This window comes from Neoarius graeffei, chromosome 17 (genome assembly GCF_027579695.1).
Source record: "Neoarius graeffei isolate fNeoGra1 chromosome 17, fNeoGra1.pri, whole genome shotgun sequence".
NCBI classification, from domain to species: Eukaryota; Metazoa; Chordata; class Actinopteri; order Siluriformes; family Ariidae; genus Neoarius; species Neoarius graeffei.
Window position 1 is genome coordinate 13,175,782 of NC_083585.1, and position 22,708 is coordinate 13,198,489.

A 22,708-nucleotide genomic window follows, 5' to 3' on the forward strand; every position below is an offset into this window, starting at 1 on the left:
GAGCATAAAGCAAACGTTTGACACGGAACATTGATTTTGAGTGAAATGAGTGCATATGTGCCATGTAACGTCTTTCTAAGCATGGATTTTCATGCTTTCGAGCTTTGAACACATTTTCATCATATTTGTCATTTTAACTGTAAAAGCACGTCTGAAACGAGTTTTCAACATAGTATTGTGATATGCACGTGTTCAGAGTGGGAAAACACACTTTGTGTCACCGAGTGCATGAAAACAGCTTTCCGAGCGCAGGAGCGCATTCATCCTGTTTCTAACGCCTTTTCAGAGCATAAAGCAAACGTTTGACAAGGAACATTAATTTTGAGTGAAATGAGTGCATTCGAGCATATTGTGACATTTATCGTCTTTCTAAGCATGGATTTTCATGTATTCGCGCTTTTAACACATTTTCTTCATATGTGTCATTTTAACTGTAAAAGCACGTCTGAAACGAGTTTTCAACATAGTATTGTGATATGCACTTGTTCAGATTGGGAAAACACTGTGTCACAGAGTGCATGAAAACAGCTTTGCTAGTGCAGGAGCAAATTCATCCTGTTTCTAACGCGTTTTCAGAGCATAAAGCAAACGTTTGACAAGGAACATTGCTTTTGAGTGAAATGAGTGCATTCGAGCATATGTGACATTTATCGTCTTTCTAAGCATGGATTTTCATGTTTTCGAGCTTTTAACACATTTTCAACATAGAGGAGAGCGGGGTAAGATGAGCCACCCCCTGTTTCTAAGAAACAGTAAACAAATGTGACCATGTGGCCACATTCAAAGGGGGACGGGACCATTTACTTACACTTGTGGAGAGGAGCACCACCTGTCAAACTAGGTGAGGGAGATATTTATAAAAATGTGTTTTTGTGCTTTCTAAGTCAATTCCATGTTTGTCCACAGTGAACATGATTTAGAGAAGACAAAAGTAGAATAATATTTAGACACATTAGGGTTAAGTTAGTGGCTTTCTGGGCTATGATATGAATGCTAATAAAAATTATTTTGATTAGCCTAATCCCCTTTATTAGCATTTTTCTACAAAATGGTGGCCACGGGGTAAGACGAGCCATTAGATGTGGGGCAAGTTGAGACACTGGCTCAACTTACCCCATTGGTGGCTGAGCTTACCCAATATGGATGACACAAGTTTTCACATTTACTGGTCATATATATGTTGCGGCAAAATTCACGGGGAAGAAGAAAGTGCATTTCTTCATTGGCCACATAATCAAATTGGATGTCTTCGAAATAGAGGCAAGATTTGTCAAAAGAAGCTGGTCATGCCATGGCTCTGCAAGAAAGCCGACCTTTGTCTTCAAAGAGAAAGATAAGGCTGTCCTGTCAAGACAGGATATCGTGAAAAAATTGCCCCACCCCGTTACTGTTGGGGGGACAGCACGGAGGGAGAGGCAAATGGTGTTCCCTTGCAATTTGAACGCTTGGAACATTGAATAATGATGAAATGATTGATGGAATGATTGCTGCATGTTTTAGCAATGTTTTAACCTACTGAAAGAAATAAGATTTTTTGGCACTGTTCTACTGTTTTAGTAATTTCTATAATATAGTATATCTCTCATTCCCTCTCTAACCATCCCTCTTTCTATCTATCTATGCATATCTCTATCCATCTATCTATCCCTCCCTATCCCATCTCGTTCTATAACCTCTCTCTTCATCTCCCCTTCTCTATGCAACGGCCCTATCCCCCACTTGATTGACTTGACTTGATTCACTGATTGCATTTCTAATAATAAAAGTTGTTTACTTTGTTAACCTAACATGTTTTGTGTTGGCTCAATTTACCCCACACAGTGGCTCATCTTACCCCGTGCATGGGGTAAGTTGAGCCACTTGACATTTTTTTTTCAAGAGGTAATATCACTCTAACCATAAGAGCTTATCAATTATTTTTTGCTCAGATAGTAACAGTACACTTTGAAATTTGGTATGGTGTGTAGACTGGAAGCAAAAATGGCTTTAACATGTAGTTATGATGAAAAATGTAAAAAGTGGCTCATCTTACCCCGCTCTCCCCTATGTGTCATTTTAACTGTAAAAGCAGTCTGAAACGAGTTTTCAACATAGTATTGTGATATGCACTTGTTCAGATTGGGAAAACACTGTGTCACAGAGTGCATGAAAACAGCTTTGCTAGTGCAGGAGCAAATTCATCCTGTTTCTAACGCGTTTTCAGAGCATAAAGCAAACGTTTGACACGGAACATTGATTTTGAGTGAAATGAGTGCATATGTGACATGTAACAACTTTCTAAGCATGGATTTTTTCATGTTTTCGAGCTTTGAACACATTTTCATCATATTTGTCATTTTTACTGTAAAAGCACGTCTGAAACGAGTTATCAACATAGTATTGTGATATGCACTTGTTTAGAGTGGGAAAACACTGTCACAGAGTGCATGAAAACAGCTTTGCTAGTGCAGGAGCAAATTCATCCTGTTTCTAACGCGTTTTCAGAGCATAAAGCAAACGTTTGACAAGGAACATTGATTTTGAGTGAAATGAGTGCATTCGAGCATATGTGACATGTAACGTCTTTCTAAGCATGGATTTTCATGTTTTCGAGCTTTTAACACATTTTCTTCATATGTGTCATTTTAACTGTAAAAGCACGTCTGAAACGAGTTTTCAACATAGTATTGTGATATGCACTTGTTCAGATTGGGAAAACACACTTTGTGTCACCGAGTGCATGAATACAGCTTTCCGAGCGCAGGAGCGCATTCATCCTGTTTCTAACGCCTTTTCAGAGCATAAAGCAAACGTTTGACAAGGAACATTGCTTTTGAGTGAAATGAGTGCATTCGAGCATATGTGACATGTAACGTCTTTCTAAGCATGGATTTTCATGTTTTCGAGCTTTTAACACATTTTCTTCATATGTGTCATTTTAACTGTAAAAGCACGTCTGAAACGAGTTTTCAACATAGTATTGTGATATGCACTTGTTCAGATTGGGAAAACACTGTGTCACAGAGTGCATGAAAACAGCTTTGCTAGTGCAGGAGCAAATTCATCCTGTTTCTAACGCGTTTTCAGAGCATAAAGCAAACGTTTGACACGGAACATTGATTTTGAGTGAAATGAGTGCATATGTGACATGTAACAACTTTCTAAGCATGGATTTTTTCATGTTTTCGAGCTTTGAACACATTTTCATCATATTTGTCATTTTTACTGTAAAAGCACGTCTGAAACGAGTTATCAACATAGTATTGTGATATGCACTTGTTCAGATTGGGAAAACACTGTCACAGAGTGTATGAAAACAGCTTTGCTAGTGCAGGAGCAAATTCATCCTGTTTCTAACGCGTTTTCAGAGCATAAAGCAAAAGTTTGACACGGAACATTGATTTTGAGTGAAATGAGTGCATATGTGACATGTAACAACTTTCTAAGCATGGATTTTTTCATGTTTTCGAGCTTTGAACACATTTTCATCATATTTGTCATTTTTACTGTAAAAGCACGTCTGAAACGAGTTATCAACATAGTATTGTGATATGCACTTGTTTAGAGTGGGAAAACACTGTCACAGAGTGCATGAAAACAGCTTTGCTAGTGCAGGAGCAAATTCATCCTGTTTCTAACGCGTTTTCAGAGCATAAAGCAAACGTTTGACACGGAACATTGATTTTGAGTGAAATGAGTGCATATGTGACGTAACAACTTTCTAAGCATGGATTTTTTCATGTTTTCGAGCTTTGAACACATTTTCATCATATTTGTCATTTTTACTGTAAAAGCACGTCTGAAACGAGTTATCAACATAGTATTGTGATATGCACTTGTTTAGAGTGGGAAAACACTGTCACAGAGTGCATGAAAACAGCTTTGCTAGTGCAGGAGCAAATTCATCCTGTTTCTAACGCGTTTTCAGAGCATAAAGCAAACGTTTGACAAGGAACATTGATTTTGAGTGAAATGAGTGCATTCGAGCATATGTGACATGTAACGTCTTTCTAAGCATGGATTTTCATGTTTTCGAGCTTTTAACACATTTTCTTCATATGTGTCATTTTAACTGTAAAAGCACGTCGGAAACGAGTTATCAACATAGTATTGTGATATGCACTTGTTCAGAGTGGGAAAACACACTTTGTGTCACCGAGTGCATGAATACAGCTTTCCGAGCGCAGGAGCGCATTCATCCTGTTTCTAATGCCTTTTCAGAGCATAAAGCGAACGTTTGACAAGGAACATTGCTTTTGAGTGAAATGAGTGCATTCGAGCATATGTGACATGTAACGTCTTTCTAAGCATGGATTTTCATGTTTTCGAGCTTTTAACACATTTTCTTCATATGTGTCATTTTAACTGTAAAAGCACGTCTGAAACGAGTTTTCAACATAGTATTGTGATATGCACTTGTTCAGATTGGGAAAACACTGTCACAGAGTGCATGAAAACAGCTTTGCTAGTGCAGGAGCAAATTCATCCTGTTTCTAACGCGTTTTCAGAGCATAAAGCAAACGTTTGACACGGAACATTGATTTTGAGTGAAATGAGTGCATATGTGACGTAACAACTTTCTAAGCATGGATTTTTTCATGTTTTCGAGCTTTGAACACATTTTCATCATATTTGTCATTTTTACTGTAAAAGCACGTCTGAAACGAGTTATCAACATAGTATTGTGATATGCACTTGTTTAGAGTGGGAAAACACTGTCACAGAGTGCATGAATACAGCTTTGCTAGTGCAGGAGCAAATTCATCCTGTTTCTAACGCGTTTTCAGAGCATAAAGCAAACGTTTGACAAGGAACATTGATTTTGAGTGAAATGAGTGCATATGTGACATGTAACAACTTTCTAAGCATGGATTTTTTCATGTTTTCGAGCTTTGAACACATTTTCATCATATTTGTCATTTTAACTGTAAAAGCACGTCTGAAACGAGTTTTCAACACAGTATTGTGATATGCACGTGTTCAGAGTGGGAACACACTGTGTCACAGAGTGCATGAATACAGCTTTCCGAGCGCAGGAGCGCATTCATCCTGTTTCTAACGCCTTTTCAGAGCATAAAGCAAACGTTTGACAAGGAACATTGCTTTTGAGTGAAATGAGTGCATTCGAGCATATGTGACATGTAACGTCTTTCTAAGCATGGATTTTCATGTTTTCGAGCTTTTAACACATTTTCTTCATATGTGTCATTTTAACTGTAAAAGCACGTCTGAAACGAGTTTTCAACATAGTATTGTGATATGCACTTGTTCAGATTGGGAAAACACTGTGTCACAGAGTGCATGAAAACAGCTTTGCAAGTGCAGGAGCAAATTCATCCTGTTTCTAACGCGTTTTCAGAGCATAAAGCAAACGTTTGACACGGAACATTGATTTTGAGTGAAATGAGTGCATATGTGACATGTAACAACTTTCTAAGCATGGATTTTTTCATGTTTTCGAGCTTTGAACACATTTTCATCATATTTGTCATTTTTACTGTAAAAGCACGTCTGAAACGAGTTATCAACATAGTATTGTGATATGCACTTGTTTAGAGTGGGAAAACACTGTCACAGAGTGCATGAAAACAGCTTTGCTAGTGCAGGAGCAAATTCATCCTGTTTCTAACGCGTTTTCAGAGCATAAAGCAAACGTTTGACAAGGAACATTGATTTTGAGTGAAATGAGTGCATTCGAGCATATGTGACATGTAACGTCTTTCTAAGCATGGATTTTCATGTTTTCGAGCTTTTAACACATTTTCTTCATATGTGTCATTTTAACTGTAAAAGCACGTCTGAAACGAGTTTTCAACATAGTATTGTGATATGCACTTGTTCAGATTGGGAAAACACTGTCACAGAGTGCATGAAAACAGCTTTGCTAGTGCAGGAGCAAATTCATCCTGTTTCTAACGCGTTTTCAGAGCATAAAGCAAACGTTTGACACGGAACATTGATTTTGAGTGAAATGAGTGCATATGTGACGTAACAACTTTCTAAGCATGGATTTTTTCATGTTTTCGAGCTTTGAACACATTTTCATCATATTTGTCATTTTTACTGTAAAAGCACGTCTGAAACGAGTTATCAACATAGTATTGTGATATGCACTTGTTTAGAGTGGGAAAACACTGTCACAGAGTGCATGAAAACAGCTTTGCTAGTGCAGGAGCAAATTCATCCTGTTTCTAACGCGTTTTCAGAGCATAAAGCAAACGTTTGACAAGGAACATTGATTTTGAGTGAAATGAGTGCATTCGAGCATATGTGACATGTAACGTCTTTCTAAGCATGGATTTTCATGTTTTCGAGCTTTTAACACATTTTCTTCATATGTGTCATTTTAACTGTAAAAGCACGTCGGAAACGAGTTATCAACATAGTATTGTGATATGCACTTGTTCAGAGTGGGAAAACACACTTTGTGTCACCGAGTGCATGAATACAGCTTTCCGAGCGCAGGAGCGCATTCATCCTGTTTCTAACGCCTTTTCAGAGCATAAAGCGAACGTTTGACAAGGAACATTGCTTTTGAGTGAAATGAGTGCATTCGAGCATATGTGACATGTAACGTCTTTCTAAGCATGGATTTTCATGTTTTCGAGCTTTTAACACATTTTCTTCATATGTGTCATTTTAACTGTAAAAGCACGTCTGAAACGAGTTTTCAACATAGTATTGTGATATGCACTTGTTCAGATTGGGAAAACACTGTCACAGAGTGCATGAAAACAGCTTTGCTAGTGCAGGAGCAAATTCATCCTGTTTCTAACGCGTTTTCAGAGCATAAAGCAAACGTTTGACACGGAACATTGATTTTGAGTGAAATGAGTGCATATGTGACGTAACAACTTTCTAAGCATGGATTTTTTCATGTTTTCGAGCTTTGAACACATTTTCATCATATTTGTCATTTTTACTGTAAAAGCACGTCTGAAACGAGTTATCAACATAGTATTGTGATATGCACTTGTTTAGAGTGGGAAAACACTGTCACAGAGTGTATGAAAACAGCTTTGCTAGTGCAGGAGCAAATTCATCCTGTTTCTAACGCGTTTTCAGAGCATAAAGCAAACGTTTGACAAGGAACATTGATTTTGAGTGAAATGAGTGCATATGTGACATGTAACAACTTTCTAAGCATGGATTTTTTCATGTTTTCGAGCTTTGAACACATTTTCATCATATTTGTCATTTTAACTGTAAAAGCACGTCTGAAACGAGTTTTCAACACAGTATTGTGATATGCACGTGTTCAGAGTGGGAACACACTGTGTCACAGAGTGCATGAATACAGCTTTCCGAGCGCAGGAGCGCATTCATCCTGTTTCTAACGCCTTTTCAGAGCATAAAGCAAACGTTTGACAAGGAACATTGCTTTTGAGTGAAATGAGTGCATTCGAGCATATGTGACATGTAACGTCTTTCTAAGCATGGATTTTCATGTTTTCGAGCTTTTAACACATTTTCTTCATATGTGTCATTTTAACTGTAAAAGCACGTCTGAAACGAGTTTTCAACATAGTATTGTGATATGCACTTGTTCAGATTGGGAAAACACTGTGTCACAGAGTGCATGAAAACAGCTTTGCTAGTGCAGGAGCAAATTCATCCTGTTTCTAACGCGTTTTCAGAGCATAAAGCAAACGTTTGACACGGAACATTGATTTTGAGTGAAATGAGTGCATATGTGACGTAACAACTTTCTAAGCATGGATTTTTTCATGTTTTCGAGCTTTGAACACATTTTCATCATATTTGTCATTTTAACTGTAAAAGCACGTCTGAAACGAGTTTTCAACACAGTATTGTGATATGCACGTGTTCAGAGTGGGAACACACTGTGTCACAGAGTGCATGAATACGGCTTTCCGAGCGCAGGAGCGCATTCATCCTGTTTCTAACGCGTTTTCAGAGCATAAAGCAAACGTTTGACAAGGAACATTGCTTTTGAGTGAAATGAGTGCATTCGAGCATATGTGACATGTAACGTCTTTCTAAGCATGGATTTTCATGTTTTCGAGCTTTTAACACATTTTCTTCATATGTGTCATTTTAACTGTAAAAGCACGTCTGAAACGAGTTATCAACATAGTATTATGATATGCACTTGTTTAGAGTGGGAAAACACTGTCACAGAGTGTATGAAAACAGCTTTGCTAGTGCAGGAGCAAATTCATCCTGTTTCTAACGCGTTTTCAGAGCATAAAGCAAACGTTTGACAAGGAACATTGATTTTGAGTGAAATGAGTGCATATGTGACATGTAACAACTTTCTAAGCATGGATTTTTTCATGTTTTCGAGCTTTGAACACATTTTCATCATATTTGTCATTTTAACTGTAAAAGCACGTCTGAAACGAGTTTTCAACACAGTATTGTGATATGCACGTGTTCAGAGTGGGAACACACTGTGTCACAGAGTGCATGAATACAGCTTTCCGAGCGCAGGAGCGCATTCATCCTGTTTCTAACGCCTTTTCAGAGCATAAAGCAAACGTTTGACAAGGAACATTGCTTTTGAGTGAAATGAGTGCATTCGAGCATATGTGACATGTAACGTCTTTCTAAGCATGGATTTTCATGTTTTCGAGCTTTTAACACATTTTCTTCATATGTGTCATTTTAACTGTAAAAGCACGTCTGAAACGAGTTTTCAACATAGTATTGTGATATGCACTTGTTCAGATTGGGAAAACACTGTGTCACAGAGTGCATGAAAACAGCTTTGCTAGTGCAGGAGCAAATTCATCCTGTTTCTAACGCGTTTTCAGAGCATAAAGCAAACGTTTGACACGGAACATTGATTTTGAGTGAAATGAGTGCATATGTGACGTAACAACTTTCTAAGCATGGATTTTTTCATGTTTTCGAGCTTTGAACACATTTTCATCATATTTGTCATTTTTACTGTAAAAGCACGTCTGAAACGAGTTATCAACATAGTATTGTGATATGCACTTGTTTAGAGTGGGAAAACACTGTCACAGAGTGCATGAAAACAGCTTTGCTAGTGCAGGAGCAAATTCATCCTGTTTCTAACGCGTTTTCAGAGCATAAAGCAAACGTTTGACAAGGAACATTGATTTTGAGTGAAATGAGTGCATTCGAGCATATGTGACATGTAACGTCTTTCTAAGCATGGATTTTCATGTTTTCGAGCTTTTAACACATTTTCTTCATATGTGTCATTTTTACTGTAAAAGCACGTCTGAAACGAGTTATCAACATAGTATTGTGATATGCACTTGTTTAGAGTGGGAAAACACTGTCACAGAGTGCATGAAAACAGCTTTGCTAGTGCAGGAGCAAATTCATCCTGTTTCTAACGCGTTTTCAGAGCATAAAGCAAACGTTTGACAAGGAACATTGATTTTGAGTGAAATGAGTGCATTCGAGCATATGTGACATGTAACGTCTTTCTAAGCATGGATTTTCATGTTTTCGAGCTTTTAACACATTTTCTTCATATGTGTCATTTTAACTGTAAAAGCACGTCGGAAACGAGTTATCAACATAGTATTGTGATAATGACTTGTTCAGAGTGGGAAAACACACTTTGTGTCACCGAGTGCATGAATACAGCTTTCCGAGCGCAGGAGCGCATTCATCCTGTTTCTAACGCCTTTTCAGAGCATAAAGCAAACGTTTGACAAGGAACATTGCTTTTGAGTGAAATGAGTGCATTCGAGCATATGTGACATGTAACGTCTTTCTAAGCATGGATTTTCATGTTTTCGAGCTTTTAACACATTTTCTTCATATGTGTCATTTTAACTGTAAAAGCACGTCTGAAACGAGTTTTCAACATAGTATTGTGATATGCACTTGTTCAGATTGGGAAAACACTGTCACAGAGTGCATGAAAACAGCTTTGCTAGTGCAGGAGCAAATTCATCCTGTTTCTAACGCGTTTTCAGAGCATAAAGCAAACGTTTGACACGGAACATTGATTTTGAGTGAAATGAGTGCATATGTGACGTAACAACTTTCTAAGCATGGATTTTTTCATGTTTTCGAGCTTTGAACACATTTTCATCATATTTGTCATTTTTACTGTAAAAGCACGTCTGAAACGAGTTATCAACATAGTATTGTGATATGCACTTGTTTAGAGTGGGAAAACACTGTCACAGAGTGCATGACAACAGCTTTGCTAGTGCAGGAGCAAATTCATCCTGTTTCTAACGCGTTTTCAGAGCATAAAGCAAACGTTTGACAAGGAACATTGATTTTGAGTGAAATGAGTGCATTCGAGCATATGTGACATGTAACGTCTTTCTAAGCATGGATTTTCATGTTTTCGAGCTTTTAACACATTTTCTTCATATGTGTCATTTTAACTGTAAAAGCACGTCGGAAACGAGTTATCAACATAGTATTGTGATAATGACTTGTTCAGAGTGGGAAAACACACTTTGTGTCACCGAGTGCATGAATACAGCTTTCCGAGCGCAGGAGCGCATTCATCCTGTTTCTAACGCCTTTTCAGAGCATAAAGCAAACGTTTGACAAGGAACATTGCTTTTGAGTGAAATGAGTGCATTCGAGCATATGTGACATGTAACGTCTTTCTAAGCATGGATTTTCATGTTTTCGAGCTTTTAACACATTTTCTTCATATGTGTCATTTTAACTGTAAAAGCACGTCTGAAACGAGTTTTCAACATAGTATTGTGATATGCACTTGTTCAGATTGGGAAAACACTGTCACAGAGTGCATGAAAACAGCTTTGCTAGTGCAGGAGCAAATTCATCCTGTTTCTAACGCGTTTTCAGAGCATAAAGCAAACGTTTGACACGGAACATTGATTTTGAGTGAAATGAGTGCATATGTGACGTAACAACTTTCTAAGCATGGATTTTTTCATGTTTTCGAGCTTTGAACACATTTTCATCATATTTGTCATTTTTACTGTAAAAGCACGTCTGAAATGAGTTATCAACATAGTATTATGATATGCACTTGTTTAGAGTGGGAAAACACTGTCACAGAGTGTATGAAAACAGCTTTGCTAGTGCAGGAGCAAATTCATCCTGTTTCTAACGCGTTTTCAGAGCATAAAGCAAACGTTTGACAAGGAACATTGATTTTGAGTGAAATGAGTGCATATGTGACATGTAACAACTTTCTAAGCATGGATTTTTTCATGTTTTCGAGCTTTGAACACATTTTCATCATATTTGTCATTTTAACTGTAAAAGCACGTCTGAAACGAGTTTTCAACACAGTATTGTGATATGCACGTGTTCAGAGTGGGAACACACTGTGTCACAGAGTGCATGAATACAGCTTTCCGAGCGCAGGAGCGCATTCATCCTGTTTCTAACGCCTTTTCAGAGCATAAAGCAAACGTTTGACAAGGAACATTGCTTTTGAGTGAAATGAGTGCATTCGAGCATATGTGACATGTAACGTCTTTCTAAGCATGGATTTTCATGTTTTCGAGCTTTTAACACATTTTCTTCATATGTGTCATTTTAACTGTAAAAGCACGTCTGAAACGAGTTTTCAACATAGTATTGTGATATGCACTTGTTCAGATTGGGAAAACACTGTCACAGAGTGCATGAAAACAGCTTTGCTAGTGCAGGAGCAAATTCATCCTGTTTCTAACGCGTTTTCAGAGCATAAAGCAAACGTTTGACACGGAACATTGATTTTGAGTGAAATGAGTGCATATGTGACGTAACAACTTTCTAAGCATGGATTTTTTCATGTTTTCGAGCTTTGAACACATTTTCATCATATTTGTCATTTTTACTGTAAAAGCACGTCTGAAATGAGTTATCAACATAGTATTATGATATGCACTTGTTTAGAGTGGGAAAACACTGTCACAGAGTGCATGAAAACAGCTTTGCTAGTGCAGGAGCAAATTCATCCTGTTTCTAACGCGTTTTCAGAGCATAAAGCAAACGTTTGACAAGGAACATTGATTTTGAGTGAAATGAGTGCATTCGAGCATATGTGACATGTAACGTCTTTCTAAGCATGGATTTTCATGTTTTCGAGCTTTTAACACATTTTCTTCATATGTGTCATTTTAACTGTAAAAGCACGTCTGAAACGAGTTTTCAACATAGTATTGTGATATGCACTTGTTCAGATTGGGAAAACACTGTCACAGAGTGCATGAAAACAGCTTTGCTAGTGCAGGAGCAAATTCATCCTGTTTCTAACGCGTTTTCAGAGCATAAAGCAAACGTTTGACACGGAACATTGATTTTGAGTGAAATGAGTGCATATGTGACGTAACAACTTTCTAAGCATGGATTTTTTCATGTTTTCGAGCTTTGAACACATTTTCATCATATTTGTCATTTTTACTGTAAAAGCACGTCTGAAACGAGTTATCAACATAGTATTGTGATATGCACTTGTTTAGAGTGGGAAAACACTGTCACAGAGTGCATGAAAACAGCTTTGCTAGTGCAGGAGCAAATTCATCCTGTTTCTAACGCGTTTTCAGAGCATAAAGCAAACGTTTGACAAGGAACATTGATTTTGAGTGAAATGAGTGCATTCGAGCATATGTGACATGTAACGTCTTTCTAAGCATGGATTTTCATGTTTTCGAGCTTTTAACACATTTTCTTCATATGTGTCATTTTAACTGTAAAAGCACGTCTGAAACGAGTTTTCAACATAGTATTGTGATATGCACTTGTTCAGATTGGGAAAACACTGTCACAGAGTGCATGAAAACAGCTTTGCTAGTGCAGGAGCAAATTCATCCTGTTTCTAACGCGTTTTCAGAGCATAAAGCAAACGTTTGACACGGAACATTGATTTTGAGTGAAATGAGTGCATATGTGACGTAACAACTTTCTAAGCATGGATTTTTTCATGTTTTCGAGCTTTGAACACATTTTCATCATATTTGTCATTTTTACTGTAAAAGCACGTCTGAAACGAGTTATCAACATAGTATTGTGATATGCACTTGTTTAGAGTGGGAAAACACTGTCACAGAGTGCATGACAACAGCTTTGCTAGTGCAGGAGCAAATTCATCCTGTTTCTAACGCGTTTTCAGAGCATAAAGCAAACGTTTGACAAGGAACATTGATTTTGAGTGAAATGAGTGCATTCGAGCATATGTGACATGTAACGTCTTTCTAAGCATGGATTTTCATGTTTTCGAGCTTTTAACACATTTTCTTCATATGTGTCATTTTAACTGTAAAAGCACGTCGGAAACGAGTTATCAACATAGTATTGTGATAATGACTTGTTCAGAGTGGGAAAACACACTTTGTGTCACCGAGTGCATGAATACAGCTTTTCGAGCGCAGGAGCGCATTCATCCTGTTTCTAACGCCTTTTCAGAGCATAAAGCAAACGTTTGACAAGGAACATTGCTTTTGAGTGAAATGAGTGCATTCGAGCATATGTGACATGTAACGTCTTTCTAAGCATGGATTTTCATGTTTTCGAGCTTTTAACACATTTTCTTCATATGTGTCATTTTAACTGTAAAAGCACGTCTGAAACGAGTTTTCAACATAGTATTGTGATATGCACTTGTTCAGATTGGGAAAACACTGTCACAGAGTGCATGAAAACAGCTTTGCTAGTGCAGGAGCAAATTCATCCTGTTTCTAACGCGTTTTCAGAGCATAAAGCAAACGTTTGACACGGAACATTGATTTTGAGTGAAATGAGTGCATATGTGACGTAACAACTTTCTAAGCATGGATTTTTTCATGTTTTCGAGCTTTGAACACATTTTCATCATATTTGTCATTTTTACTGTAAAAGCACGTCTGAAACGAGTTATCAACATAGTATTATGATATGCACTTGTTTAGAGTGGGAAAACACTGTCACAGAGTGTATGAAAACAGCTTTGCTAGTGCAGGAGCAAATTCATCCTGTTTCTAACGCGTTTTCAGAGCATAAAGCAAACGTTTGACAAGGAACATTGATTTTGAGTGAAATGAGTGCATATGTGACATGTAACAACTTTCTAAGCATGGATTTTTTCATGTTTTCGAGCTTTGAACACATTTTCATCATATTTGTCATTTTAACTGTAAAAGCACGTCTGAAACGAGTTTTCAACACAGTATTGTGATATGCACGTGTTCAGAGTGGGAACACACTGTGTCACAGAGTGCATGAATACGGCTTTCCGAGCGCAGGAGCGCATTCATCCTGTTTCTAACGCGTTTTCAGAGCATAAAGCAAACGTTTGACAAGGAACATTGCTTTTGAGTGAAATGAGTGCATTCGAGCATATGTGACATGTAACGTCTTTCTAAGCATGGATTTTCATGTTTTCGAGCTTTTAACACATTTTCTTCATATGTGTCATTTTAACTGTAAAAGCACGTCTGAAACGAGTTTTCAACATAGTATTGTGATATGCACTTGTTCAGATTGGGAAAACACTGTCACAGAGTGCATGAAAACAGCTTTGCTAGTGCAGGAGCAAATTCATCCTGTTTCTAACGCGTTTTCAGAGCATAAAGCAAACGTTTGACACGGAACATTGATTTTGAGTGAAATGAGTGCATATGTGACGTAACAACTTTCTAAGCATGGATTTTTTCATGTTTTCGAGCTTTGAACACATTTTCATCATATTTGTCATTTTTACTGTAAAAGCACGTCTGAAACGAGTTATCAACATAGTATTGTGATATGCACTTGTTTACAGTGGGAAAACACTGTCACAGAGTGCATGAAAACAGCTTTGCTAGTGCAGGAGCAAATTCATCCTGTTTCTAACGCGTTTTCAGAGCATAAAGCAAACGTTTGACAAGGAACATTGATTTTGAGTGAAATGAGTGCATTCGAGCATATGTGACATGTAACGTCTTTCTAAGCATGGATTTTCATGTTTTCGAGCTTTTAACACATTTTCTTCATATGTGTCATTTTAACTGTAAAAGCACGTCTGAAACGAGTTTTCAACATAGTATTGTGATATGCACTTGTTCAGATTGGGAAAACACTGTCACAGAGTGCATGAAAACAGCTTTGCTAGTGCAGGAGCAAATTCATCCTGTTTCTAACGCGTTTTCAGAGCATAAAGCAAACGTTTGACACGGAACATTGATTTTGAGTGAAATGAGTGCATATGTGACGTAACAACTTTCTAAGCATGGATTTTTTCATGTTTTCGAGCTTTGAACACATTTTCATCATATTTGTCATTTTAACTGTAAAAGCACGTCTGAAACGAGTTTTCAACACAGTATTGTGATATGCACGTGTTCAGAGTGGGAACACACTGTGTCACAGAGTGCATGAATACAGCTTTCCGAGCGCAGGAGCGCATTCATCCTGTTTCTAACGCCTTTTCAGAGCATAAAGCAAACGTTTGACAAGGAACATTGCTTTTGAGTGAAATGAGTGCATTCGAGCATATGTGACATGTAACGTCTTTCTAAGCATGGATTTTCATGTTTTCGAGCTTTTAACACATTTTCTTCATATGTGTCATTTTAACTGTAAAAGCACGTCTGAAACGAGTTTTCAACATAGTATTGTGATATGCACTTGTTCAGATTGGGAAAACACTGTCACAGAGTGCATGAAAACAGCTTTGCTAGTGCAGGAGCAAATTCATCCTGTTTCTAACGCGTTTTCAGAGCATAAAGCAAACGTTTGACACGGAACATTGATTTTGAGTGAAATGAGTGCATATGTGACGTAACAACTTTCTAAGCATGGATTTTTTCATGTTTTCGAGCTTTGAACACATTTTCATCATATTTGTCATTTTAACTGTAAAAGCACGTCTGAAACGAGTTTTCAACACAGTATTGTGATATGCACGTGTTCAGAGTGGGAACACACTGTGTCACAGAGTGCATGAATACGGCTTTCCGAGCGCAGGAGCGCATTCATCCTGTTTCTAACGCGTTTTCAGAGCATAAAGCAAACGTTTGACAAGGAACATTGCTTTTGAGTGAAATGAGTGCATTCGAGCATATGTGACATGTAATGTCTTTCTAAGCATGGATTTTCATGTTTTCGAGCTTTTAACACATTTTCTTCATATGTGTCATTTTAACTGTAAAAGCACGTCTGAAACGAGTTTTCAACATAGTATTGTGATATGCACTTGTTCAGATTGGGAAAACACTGTCACAGAGTGCATGAAAACAGCTTTGCTACTGCAGGAGCAAATTCATCCTGTTTCTAACGCGTTTTCAGAGCATAAAGCAAACGTTTGACACGGAACATTGATTTTGAGTGAAATGAGTGCATATGTGACGTAACAACTTTCTAAGCATGGATTTTTTCATGTTTTCGAGCTTTGAACACATTTTCATCATATTTGTCATTTTTACTGTAAAAGCACGTCTGAAACGAGTTATCAACATAGTATTGTGATATGCACTTGTTTAGAGTGGGAAAACACTGTCACAGAGTGCATGACAACAGCTTTGCTAGTGCAGGAGCAAATTCATCCTGTTTCTAACGCGTTTTCAGAGCATAAAGCAAACGTTTGACAAGGAACATTGATTTTGAGTGAAATGAGTGCATTCGAGCATATGTGACATGTAACGTCTTTCTAAGCATGGATTTTCATGTTTTCGAGCTTTTAACACATTTTCTTCATATGTGTCATTTTAACTGTAAAAGCACGTCGGAAACGAGTTATCAACATAGTATTGTGATAATGACTTGTTCAGAGTGGGAAAACACACTTTGTGTCACCGAGTGCATGAATACAGCTTTCCGAGCGCAGGAGCGCATTCATCCTGTTTCTAACGCCTTTTCAGAGCATAAAGCAAACGTTTGACAAGGAACATTGCTTTTGAGTGAAATGAGTGCATTCGAGCATATGTGACATGTAACGTCTTTCTAAGCATGGATTTTCATGTTTTCGAGCTTTTAACACATTTTCTTCATATGTGTCATTTTAACTGTAAAAGCACGTCTGAAACGAGTTTTCAACATAGTATTGTGATATGCACTTGTTCAGATTGGGAAAACACTGTCACAGAGTGCATGAAAACAGCTTTGCTAGTGCAGGAGCAAATTCATCCTGTTTCTAACGCGTTTTCAGAGCATAAAGCAAACGTTTGACACGGAACATTGATTTTGAGTGAAATGAGTGCATATGTGACGTAACAACTTTCTAAGCATGGATTTTTTCATGTTTTCGAGCTTTGAACACATTTTCATCATATTTGTCATTTTTACTGTAAAAGCACGTCTGAAACGAGTTATCAACATAGTATTATGATATGCACTTGTTTAGAGTGGGAAAACACTGTCACAGAGTGTATGAAAACAGCTTTGCTAGTGCAGGAGCAAATTCATCCTGTTTCTAACGCGTTTTCAGAGCATAAAGCAAACGTTTGACAAGGAACATTGATTTTGAGTGAAATGAGTGCATATGTGACATGTAACAACTTTCTAAGCATGGATTTTTTCATGTTTTCGAGCTTTGAACACATTTTCATCATATTTGTCATTTTAACTGTAAAAGCACGTCTGAAACGAGTTTTCAACACAGTATTGTGATATGCACGTGTTCAGAGTGGGAACACACTGTGTCACAGAGTGCATGAATACAGCTTTCCGAGCGCAGGAGCGCATTCATCCTGTTTCTAACGCCTTTTCAGAGCATAAAGCAAACGTTTGACAAGGAACATTGCTTTTGAGTGAAATGAGTGCATTCGAGCATATGTGACATGTAACGTCTTTCTAAGCATGGATTTTCATGTTTTCGAGCTTTTAACACATTTTCTTCATATGTGTCATTTTAACTGTAAAAGCACGTCTGAAACGAGTTTTCAACATAGTATTGTGATATGCACTTGTTCAGATTGGGAAAACACTGTCACAGAGTGCATGAAAACAGCTTTGCTAGTGCAGGAGCAAATTCATCCTGTTTCTAACGCGTTTTCAGAGCATAAAGCAAACGTTTGACACGGAACATTGATTTTGAGTGAAATGAGTGCATATGTGACGTAACAACTTTCTAAGCATGGATTTTTTCATGTTTTCGAGCTTTGAACACATTTTCATCATATTTGTCATTTTAACTGTAAAAGCACGTCTGAAACGAGTTTTCAACACAGTATTGTGATATGCACGTGTTCAGAGTGGGAACACACTGTGTCACAGAGTGCATGAATACGGCTTTCCGAGCGCAGGAGCGCATTCATCCTGTTTCTAACGCGTTTTCAGAGCATAAAGCAAACGTTTGACAAGGAACATTGCTTTTGAGTGAAATGAGTGCATTCGAGCATATGTGACATGTAATGTCTTTCTAAGCATGGATTTTCATGTTTTCGAGCTTTTAACACATTTTCTTCATATGTGTCATTTTAACTGTAAAAGCACGTCTGAAACGAGTTTTCAACATAGTATTGTGATATGCACTTGTTCAGATTGGGAAAACACTGTCACAGAGTGCATGAAAACAGCTTTGCTACTGCAGGAGCAAATTCATCCTGTTTCTAACGCGTTTTCAGAGCATAAAGCAAACGTTTGACACGGAACATTGATTTTGAGTGAAATGAGTGCATATGTGACGTAACAACTTTCTAAGCATGGATTTTTTCATGTTTTCGAGCTTTGAACACATTTTCATCATATTTGTCATTTTTACTGTAAAAGCACGTCTGAAACGAGTTATCAACATAGTATTGTGATATGCACTTGTTTAGAGTGGGAAAACACTGTCACAGAGTGCATGAAAACAGCTTTGCTAGTGCAGGAGCAAATTCATCCTGTTTCTAACGCGTTTTCAGAGCATAAAGCAAACGTTTGACAAGGAACATTGATTTTGAGTGAAATGAGTGCATTCGAGCATATGTGACATGTAACGTCTTTCTAAGCATGGATTTTCATGTTTTCGAGCTTTTAACACATTTTCTTCATATGTGTCATTTTAACTGTAAAAGCACGTCTGAAACGAGTTTTCAACATAGTATTGTGATATGCACTTGTTCAGATTGGGAAAACACTGTCACAGAGTGCATGAAAACAGCTTTGCTAGTGCAGGAGCAAATTCATCCTGTTTCTAACGCGTTTTCAGAGCATAAAGCAAACGTTTGACACGGAACATTGATTTTGAGTGAAATGAGTGCATATGTGACGTAACAACTTTCTAAGCATGGATTTTTTCATGTTTTCGAGCTTTGAACACATTTTCATCATATTTGTCATTTTTACTGTAAAAGCACGTCTGAAACGAGTTATCAACATAGTATTGTGATATGCACTTGTTTAGAGTGGGAAAACACTGTCACAGAGTGCATGACAACAGCTTTGCTAGTGCAGGAGCAAATTCATCCTGTTTCTAACGCGTTTTCAGAGCATAAAGCAAACGTTTGACAAGGAACATTGATTTTGAGTGAAATGAGTGCATTCGAGCATATGTGACATGTAACGTCTTTCTAAGCATGGATTTTCATGTTTTCGAGCTTTTAACACATTTTCTTCATATGTGTCATTTTAACTGTAAAAGCACGTCGGAAACGAGTTATCAACATAGTATTGTGATATGCACTTGTTCAGAGTGGGAAAACACACTTTGTGTCACCGAGTGCATGAATACAGCTTTCCGAGCGCAGGAGCGCATTCATCCTGTTTCTAACGCCTTTTCAGAGCATAAAGCAAACGTTTGACAAGGAACATTGCTTTTGAGTGAAATGAGTGCATTCGAGCATATGTGACATGTAACGTCTTTCTAAGCATGGATTTTCATGTTTTCGAGCTTTTAACACATTTTCTTCATATGTGTCATTTTAACTGTAAAAGCACGTCTGAAACGAGTTTTCAACATAGTATTGTGATATGCACTTGTTCAGATTGGGAAAACACTGTCACAGAGTGCATGAAAACAGCTTTGCTAGTGCAGGAGCAAATTCATCCTGTTTCTAACGCGTTTTCAGAGCATAAAGCAAACGTTTGACACGGAACATTGATTTTGAGTGAAATGAGTGCATATGTGACGTAACAACTTTCTAAGCATGGATTTTTTCATGTTTTCGAGCTTTGAACACATTTTCATCATATTTGTCATTTTTACTGTAAAAGCACGTCTGAAACGAGTTATCAACATAGTATTGTGATATGCACTTGTTCAGATTGGGAAAACACTGTCACAGAGTGTATGAAAACAGCTTTGCTAGTGCAGGAGCAAATTCATCCTGTTTCTAACGCGTTTTCAGAGCATAAAGCAAACGTTTGACAAGGAACATTGATTTTGAGTGAAATGAGTGCATATGTGACATGTAACAACTTTCTAAGCATGGATTTTTTCATGTTTTCGAGCTTTGAACACATTTTCATCATATTTGTCATTTTAACTGTAAAAGCACGTCTGAAACGAGTTTTCAACACAGTATTGTCAAATCAAATCAAATCAAGTTTATTTGTACAGCGCTTTTAACAATAAACATTGTCGCAAAGCAGCTTTACAGAATTTGAACGACTTAAAACATGAGCTAATTTTATCCCTAATCTATCCCCAATGAGCAAGCCTGTGGCGACGGTGGCAAGGAAAAACTCCCTCAGACGACATGAGGAAGAAACCTCGAGAGGAACCAGACTCAAAAGGGAACCCATCCTCATTTGGGCAACAACAGACAGCCTGACTATAATATTAACAGTTTTAACAGGTATAACCCTCAACTGTCCTCATGGGGCCGTCCTTCACAGGAGTGGGGCGATAAAACTCCGACCAGACACAGGGCACCAGGATGGATCAAGCAGGTCCGAGGGGCAGAAGAGGCCAGCATCTCAATCCCAGGATAAACATGCAACTCAGAGGGACAGATGGGGGGGGGGGGGGGGGGGAAACACGTTGTTAGGTATGCCCTAAAAATGACAAGTATTAAATCTGTGTGGTAGGCTCGCAGAGACGAGAGTCTTTACATGAGGCATGACGCACAATGGCATGTTAATATGGTAAAAAATATATCATGACCTGCTCTGGCTGGATGCTTGATTGGGTGATGGGAGCACACTCCTCAGCAATGATGAGATGCAGATGGGACCCTTAGGCCTGGCCAAGACAATTCAGTTACATTTCACCGGGTCTGGGACATGCGACAGAATGTCTGACGGCCGATTCCCTGCAGGCTACGATAGCCAGTCGAGGTCCCCACCGTCTCCACCAAAAGATTTCCTGTTGACTCCATGTAACTCAGAGGGACAGATTTGGGGGGGGGGGGGGGGGGGGGGGGGAGAAAGAAAACACAGGTGGTTAGGTATGCCCAATGTCACCTGAATAAGTAGGAACAGTATACATATTGCACCGAGTACAAGCGGGGACTCCGGCAACTAACTATGACAGCATAACTAAAAGGAGAGAGCCAGAAGGTAACACAGGCATGAGGGAGCCCCGGGACATAAAGCAGCCAGCCACTGCACCGTCAACAAACTCGAGTGAGCAAGCGAGTGGGGACTGACAGCATCCATACATCCCAGTTTACCAAAACACTCTATGTCTGAGGACCCTCCAGATCTACTCCTTTACCTCATAAACACCATTAACAAAAGGCTTGACTAAACAGATATGTTTTCAGCCTAGACTTAAATGCTGAGACTGTGTCTGATTCCCGAACATTACTTGGAAGGCTGTTCCATAACAGTGGGGCTTTGTAAGAAAAGGCTCTGCCCCCTGATGTAGCCTTCACTATACGAGGTACCAGCAGATAGCCTGCACCTTTTGATCTAAGTAGGCGTGGCGGGTCATAGAGGAGCAGAAGTTCACTCAGGTACTGTGGTGCGAGACCATTTAGTGCTTTAAAGGTCAATAGTAGTATTTTATAATCAATACGAAATTTGATTGGGAGCCAATGCAGTGTGGATAAGACAGGCGTGATGTGGTCATATTTTCTAGTTCTAGTAAGGACTCTTGCTGCGGCATTTTGAACTAACTGGAGCTTGTTTATGCACTTATTGGAACATCCAGACAGTAAGGCATTACAATAATCCAACCTGGAGGTAACGAAAGCATGGACTAGTTTTTCTGCATCATGCAATGACATTAAATTTCTTATCTTTGCAATATTTCTGAGATGAAAGAAAGCTATCCGGGTGATGTTATCAATGTGAGTTTCGAATGAAAGACTGGGGTCAATAATCACTCCGAGGTCTTTTACTGCTGCACGTGAAGAAACAGAAAGGCCATCCAGAGTTACTGTGTAATCAGAAAACTTACTTCTAGCTGTATGTGGTCCTAGCACAAGTACTTCAGTCTTGTCAGAGTTAAGCAGAAGGAAATTTATAAGCATCCAGTGTCTAATGTCCTTAACACATTCCTCAATTTTATTAAGCTGGTGTCTCTCATCAGGTTTTGCAGAGACATACAACTGTGTGTCATCAGCATAACAGTGGAAACTAATACAATGTTTACGAATAATATCGCCCAGAGGTAACATATATAGAGAAAAAAGCAGTGGACCCAAGACAGAACCTTGTGGAACACCAAACTTTACCTCGGTACGTCTAGAAATATCACCATTTATATCGACATACTGATAACGATCAGTTAGATAAGACCTGAGCCAGGAGAGGGCCATTCCCTTAACTCCCACAACATTTTCTAGTCTATCCAGAAGAATGGAATGATCAATGGTATCAAATGCTGCACTAAGGTCAAGCAACACAAGTAGCGAGACACAGCCCTGATCAGACGCCAACAGTAGGTCGTTTACTACTTTAACCAGTGCTGTCTCTGTGCTATGATGAGGTCTAAATCCTGACTGATACATTTCATGGGTGTTATTCCTATGTAAAT